Source organism: Lissotriton vulgaris, chromosome 3_1 (genome assembly GCF_964263255.1).
Source record: "Lissotriton vulgaris chromosome 3_1, aLisVul1.2, whole genome shotgun sequence".
Taxonomy (NCBI): Eukaryota; Metazoa; Chordata; class Amphibia; order Caudata; family Salamandridae; genus Lissotriton; species Lissotriton vulgaris.
The window spans coordinates 1,756,296,978-1,756,303,731 of record NC_141689.1 but is presented as its reverse complement, the minus strand read 5'-3'; the positions used below and the strand labels follow the sequence as shown (position 1 = coordinate 1,756,303,731).

The window sequence follows — 6,754 nt, the reverse complement described above, 5'->3', positions numbered from 1 at the left end:
TCCCTTTTCCTGACTATAATTGTACTTGCAACTTGACCAGGGTTTACAGCCCAGCCAATCAATAACCCAACATCTTGTAAGCTCCTTTTGCCTTACACATAGAGTCAGTGAGACTACCAGCATCTCCAAAGGACTTGTAGATGCCGGCGAGCACAGGGCATAAACCCTTTAATTGCAGGGGCCTTTGCAAGCGGTAATCTAAGTATTGTAAAGAGGACTTCATCTAGGGGGATGTCAGCCTCTAATGAGAACGGGTCTTGTGGTGGTAGGGGAGAAGTGGGGCAGGTGAACAGGTATGTATCAAGCTCCAGGGTAGCATTGTCCACCGCTGTGTATAAGTCAGCGTAAACATGCTCATGTGCAGTCTCAATATTGGAGAGTATCCTGTGCCCATCTTATGCTTGGATCTCCACAGTCCTTGTTGCCCCCTGCATAGTATGTTTGTTTCGTGCATAGGAGGGCGTGCTCGACCCTATCCATATCTAGCACCATAAGCAGCTTCCTAACTAAAGGCAGCTGTCTTCCTATCTTATGGGTTCCACGTTGCTAATAGGCCTCTTCAAAGTTCCACACTTGTTCTTGTAGGGTTGCCCACTTGTCCCACTTCAATGTGCTCAGGTGCGTTGAGAAATCTATTAGAGTGCCTCAAACTAATATTTTAGAGAATCCCACAGCAATGAAATAAGAGAGTCTGGGGTGTCATTCATCTGGAGAAAGTGTTGAAACGCCTCCTTGACATCTTTTGTGGTGAAGTCATAAGTTAAAAGCTTGTTGTTGCAATGCCATGCCCGGTGGGGAGTGGACTGCTCCAAGATCTTGAAGGAGATAGCGATGAGGGATTGACCTGAGAGTTCCAAAACACGTATTTCTGAATGGATTTTGATCCCCAGGAAGCGCTGTGAGGCCAGGAAGTAGTTGAGCTAGGAGTATATCTGGTGAAAGGCAGAGAAAAAGGTAAAATCTCTGTCAATGAGGTGTTGACATTACCAGGCATTGACTAGGTCTGCCTCTGTTGAGCTTTGGCCGCAAGGCTTCTGTCTGTTTCTTCTTATTGCTGCAAACTCCCAAATCCTTCGCGAAGTAGTCGGGTAGCAAGGATTACAAACACTTGACCACTCTGATTTCTTTGCAAGGGAAAGGGGAAGTGGAGAGAGAAAGAAACAAACACTGGTCCAGTGGAATCCAAGTGACGTTTCTCTAGGCTGAAGTGTGCCGGGCCTCTGGCGTCGAGTTGACAGGAACTAATGTATTCGGGCCCTTGCTGACACCTTTACAATTATCAGTTAGGCTTCTTGTGATTTGCAAGTTACCTGATAATTGTTATCACGATGCCTTGTAGTGGGGGTTCTGGAGGGAGATCAAGAAACAAGATACACACAAAATAGTAGCAAACAATGCTAATCAAGACTCCTATTGTCAAACTCACTAACACATATCTGTGAAAACATCAATTGTTTTTACCAAGGTTTGTTTGGGTTGTCACTAACACAATTGTCTAAATCACTGTTTTGTTAGATTTTAAGTACAAGTAGCTTCACAATTATCAACAGGCCCGGTTCTAGCAGGGGGGCCGGGTGGGCCAGGCCCACCCAAACATGACCTTTGGCCCACCCAATCACTGCAGAAGAGGCCACGAGAGGCCATGGAGAAGGCACCTGTTGCTTTCTCCATCTTAACATCATTGTTTTAATTGTCTCTAAAATTGGGCGAAGTGTTTTGGGGTTAGAGGTGGGCGAGTAAACTAATTAACAGGGAGAGCCAAGCTCTGGCCTGTCTCTTAGAGCCCAGGCACAAGCAAAGCCCTGCAAATGTTTGCTATGTAAAACGTACAACAAACATCACGTAAAATATGATAGAGTCTCCTCAAAATTCAAAAAAAGTGTATTTAACACGTGGAAGCTTTGACATTAATATGTCACAATATAGCGCTGCACAAATAAGTACTTATTAAAAGTGATGGTTTTTAAACATGAGCTTAGACTCATTCCTGCCCCTTTCCTCACACTTGTGACAGTGCCATTAGTGAACTAACAGGCAAGACAGTTGGTACGTGGACCCTGTATGTAGCCCAGATTATTAAAGAGCAACATTAGTCTATTAAATGAAACACAATAGGTTTTTATATCGTTGGTTTTCTTTTTTTTTTATTTCACAAGTTTTTATTAAGAAAAAACATTTACAGTACAGAAAGTATTGCGCGGGTGTGATTCATGTATTTGAATGTGCTTTCATTCGCAAATATGAAGAAAAACAAGTTTTAGTGAAATAAAATATTTGCCCAAAATCACACAATTTAAGTGGGGATGCTGCAGTTTATCCAGGTTTTATGCTTTCACTTTGTACAAATCAGCCACTAAATGGCCATCTCTCTCTTTTTTATGTTAATGTTTTGTTTTTACCTCTCAGGTTTTCTGCTGATTTTATATAGTGTGAACTCCACCTGGAGATATTTAAATGCTTCACATGAACACCAGTTACATTATACAGGGTCACATTAATTTCTTTTAGTCACTGGAGATTTGCCCAGAATCACAGGATGTTGATCCAACACCAAGACTCAAACCTAGCTTGTTCACTTCCAAAGTTGGAAGCTCTCGCCGTAATGCCACATACTGAGTAGATGGAGGGTGGCACTCAGAAGGTACATAATAGCTTGGCTTATTGGGGGCTCAAATTTCCAACAGGACCTCAAGCTGAGGCAGACTTAAAGGCTCAAGCCCGGATGAAGATTTCAGACCAGCCTTCCTAGTTGGAAATGTAAAGGCTTCGGTATGGTAAAAGGGACCTCCTTAACCTTGAACTACTATTACAGTCTGCTTGGCATCCTGGTGCTGATGCTAGAGCCTAGCCTGCTGGAAATTATGAGAGTTGGGCTGTTGAGTATAGACATCCGCTCTTACTCTTAAGTAACTCTCTAGACGCTCTGTATGCCTGTTTGGAAAAAAATATGAAGTAAACTTTGAGGTTGTAGGCTATCTTAAAGAACTGACAAAAATTGTACACACATTGGCCCACCCAAACAAACCCTTGGCCCATCCAGATGAAAATTCCTGGAACCGGGCCTGATTATCAATACAGTAACTTCAGTACTATAACCTATCCTGTCACAGTTTCCAATCGAGTAAATGCTGTGCAACTCTAAACAATTATTAAATTGTCCTTAGCAATGTTTGTTTCTTGTTAAAACTCTTTCTTTGTCTTTTTATTATTCAGGGTTTCGAGTTAAGTCCTACTGCACATGCACAAGGAGGAGGAAGTCCAGCTCACCGGTGTTGATGAGGATCCGGAAAGAAGATGAAGGACCAAGGTTGCAGGTAAGCGGGACACAAACGGGAAAAAAAAGAAATAACAAACCGGCTCTTGCGGCGGGAGGGTTCTGACGGGGAAAATGAAGGGCGCGAGTCTCTTTGACAGCGAGCGGAAAAGACGCTGCTAGGGGCTTCTCTGGGCGGGGTTCTTCCAGCGCTGATCTAGGCAGGCATCGAAGCTCTCGCGGTGACGCTCTGATGAAGCGAAGCGTCGCCGCGTGCACAAGAGTCTATTTATAGTGTGAAGCACCTGGAATCTTCTTCTGCTTCTCGTGAAGAACGTTCACGGTTGTACACGTGAGGAGGGCGACATTTGCATACCCAAAGCTGTATCGATGGGAACCATGAGTGCAAGGAAATAATAAACAAGCATAGGCAAAGGCAAGAAAGTAACCATAACGCTCTTAACATGAATCACATGCCCAAGGTGTGATGATACAAGGATTAATGGTTCATAATTATTAACCAAGGACAGCATGTGACCCCTGTGTCCCCCTGACAGCCTCTGCCAACCAGTGCGGCCCTGCTGTTGTGAAGGCCCTGATCTGTTCTGTTCTATGGGCTGATGTGTCTAAGTCTGTGTGAGGAACAAGATTGAAATCCTCACCCATTACAAGGTCGGCATCAGTCAGCGATGTGACGAGACCTAGTGCGTTAAGTATGAACTGCTCTTGATGGTCATTGGATGTGGATAATGTGGCCTGTGTGAAGGTGTAAGAGTGTAGGGAAACATGCAGTGATAGCAGTCTCCCGGTCAGTGCTGGTTGTGTCTGTGTGACTTATCCCTGGAATTTAGTAGCCAGCAAAATGGCCACTCCCACACTTCTGCTTGGTCCTGAGAATAAGCATTTTTTGTCGGACAAATGAGACTGCATGCACAGCCCGGCTTTCTTCATGAGGTGTGTCTCTTGAGGTGACACATGTTGTAATGAGAATCTCAAAGCAAGGATAGGATCACCAGATGTTTTGAAGGAGCATTTAGGCTTCGGACATTGAGGCTCAATATCTTACCCATATATGTAGTGGTGTGTTACAGCCGCCCAAATTTGAGGGTGAGGGAGGGACAGTAACCTGCTGTATGTTGTTGCCCCATTGGGTTGTGTTTTGATTTAGGGTCGGATTTGCCTACTTTTATTCTCAGTACCAACCTTCATGTGGGGGGAAACCCACAGCACCCCTCCCAAAGTAGTTCTGCCCAGTATTCCCGTCCTTCCTAGATTTGGCTCCTATCTGCCTGGGGTGACAAAAGCAAGTGTAGGATTGGTGTCAGGTTCCTTTGTGTGTTCTGTAAGCATGGCCCTTTGAAATGTAATCAGGGATGGGTACAACCCACCCCCATCCATCCTGCTAGGATGGCCCACCGTGCACAAACCTAACTGCCTTTGTCATCATGTCTAGAAGGAATCAACAAACATTCACAAGAGCTACAGCCCTAGTCATGTGACTCAGGCTACTGGCTGAAAGGCAAAGTTTCTATACGTTATAATTCTAGCATTGTGACAAAAAACGACTTTACCAGCAAAGAGGATTTTAAAATTCCCGTTCTAAACAATCAAGAAGCATTCTTCCATCTGCTACCAATCTGAAGATGGCACTTTATTAAATGTATTAAGGTAACCCACTGTTAGCCTATGGGAGAGTTAGTCTTATAACAGTGGAAAACACTGTCAGAGCATTTTCACAATCAGGACATATAAAACGTAAAACCACATGTCCTACTTTTTAAATGTGATGCACCCTCCCCTGGGAGTTTTCAAAAGCTACCTTTGGGGTTACTTATAGGTATTAAAAAGGAAGTGTTGAGTCTGGCAAAAGGTTTATTTTGTCAGTTTGAAACTGCAGTTTAAAACTGCCCTAAAGGCTGCAGTGGCAGCTTTTAAAGAGTTACTTTAGTGGGTGGCACAATGAGTGCTAAAAGCCCACTGGTAGAATTTATTTTACTGGCCCTGGGTAAATGTTGTACCATCCACTAGAGACTTACAAGTACATTAAATGTGCTAATTAGCCTTTATTTTGTACAACATATTTAAGCTTTCATGGCAAATTTGCACATTGGGAATTGATGCTCTTTTTGGATTTACATTTTAGTTGTCAAACCCTCTTTGTAAGAGAGTCTTCTTGGGTCTCAAATCAAGGGGCTTGTACTTCTTGCCTTTGTAAAATATTCGCAGGTAGCAAGGGGGGGTGGAGGGGATGGCATGAGTTTTGAGGGCGCAGCGTCCCCCCTGCTCTTACCTGCGGACGCAGCCGCAGGGGCCGCCGCTGAAATTGCGCCAGCACCCACGCTCTTCAGACAGCAAACTCAGGGGCCGCCATGGGCGGCCGCAGGTCCAGCTACGCCACTTACTCTGGCAATGTATTTTCAGACAACCCCAATCTTGGACAGCTTACATGCAGCTCCATCAGTCACTTTGGCAACCAGGAGCTTTGACAATTCGACCTTGAGGTCATCGAGCTGCTTCAGAAGTTCTTCTTTCTTTTTACCATGCACATCACAGGCCTTGATTTTTGCCATATTTGCTACCGCCAGCTGCCACCGGAAAAGTGTAGGAGAGCACAAGTACTTTAACACTGGTTAGCAGTGGTGATTTGCACAGAGTCCTAAAGCCATTCAGCAAAGAGGATGGGTGAAGGCAAAAGTATTGGGACACTATCACCAAAGGGAGGCAGGTCTAGCACTGCGCAACAGACAGTTTCTTGAAGATTTTCTGATACACAGCATCGCAGGTGCACTGTTGAGGTTCAATAGTTTAGAGCAACTGATTGCAGTGATGGCCCCATCACACCACTGCTTTCAAGCCGAGCGAGAAGTAGAAACATAAAATGATAATAACTTTCAATTATTATCATTGTATGTTTATGCTGCTTTGCGGGCCTGTGGGTGGGCGGGGCTGCTCTGCTCTAGGAGGGGGGTAGGGGAGGAGTGGTTTTCCCACTCCTAAATGCACAACTACTGTTTGGTCGACCCTCTCGGGCCATCCAAACCAGTTATGCACACTTTTCCCATTCTCCATGCAGGTTGCATCACAGCCTGCATTGAGAACATGCTCAGGCCTCCATTCCCTGGTTGAACTTCGAACCAGGATGCTCAAAACCAATCACAACCCTGCATTGCAGTGTTGTGATTGGTCAGGGGAGCCTGGGTGACTACCAATCTTAACACTGCATTGCAGCGTTGTGATTAGTCAATGGGGCCTGGCTGTGCCTCCTCTGCCTCAAGGAAAGCAGGAGCAGTGAAGCGGGACCCGGCAACAAGATAAAGTAATATATATTTTTAATTATGAGAACCCTCCCGCAATAGCAACCTGACACAACCCCAACACCCACATCCCCCATGACGGCCCGACAACCCGCAAGCCATGCCGGTAACCCCGGGCAGAGTTCGCGTAGTCGCGATACGCAGACTTCCACAAAGTGGTAAAAAAACTCTGCGAGCTATGCGGGAT

At 45.1% G+C, this 6,754-nt stretch overlaps 1 pseudogene; it reads right to left on the bottom strand.

Annotated features, from left to right (window-relative positions):
- Positions 1–5,334: 5,334 nt before the first annotated feature.
- Positions 5,335–5,823, bottom strand: LOC147728415 (large ribosomal subunit protein uL29-like; annotated as a pseudogene).
- Between the last annotated feature and the right edge of the window lie 931 nt (positions 5,824–6,754).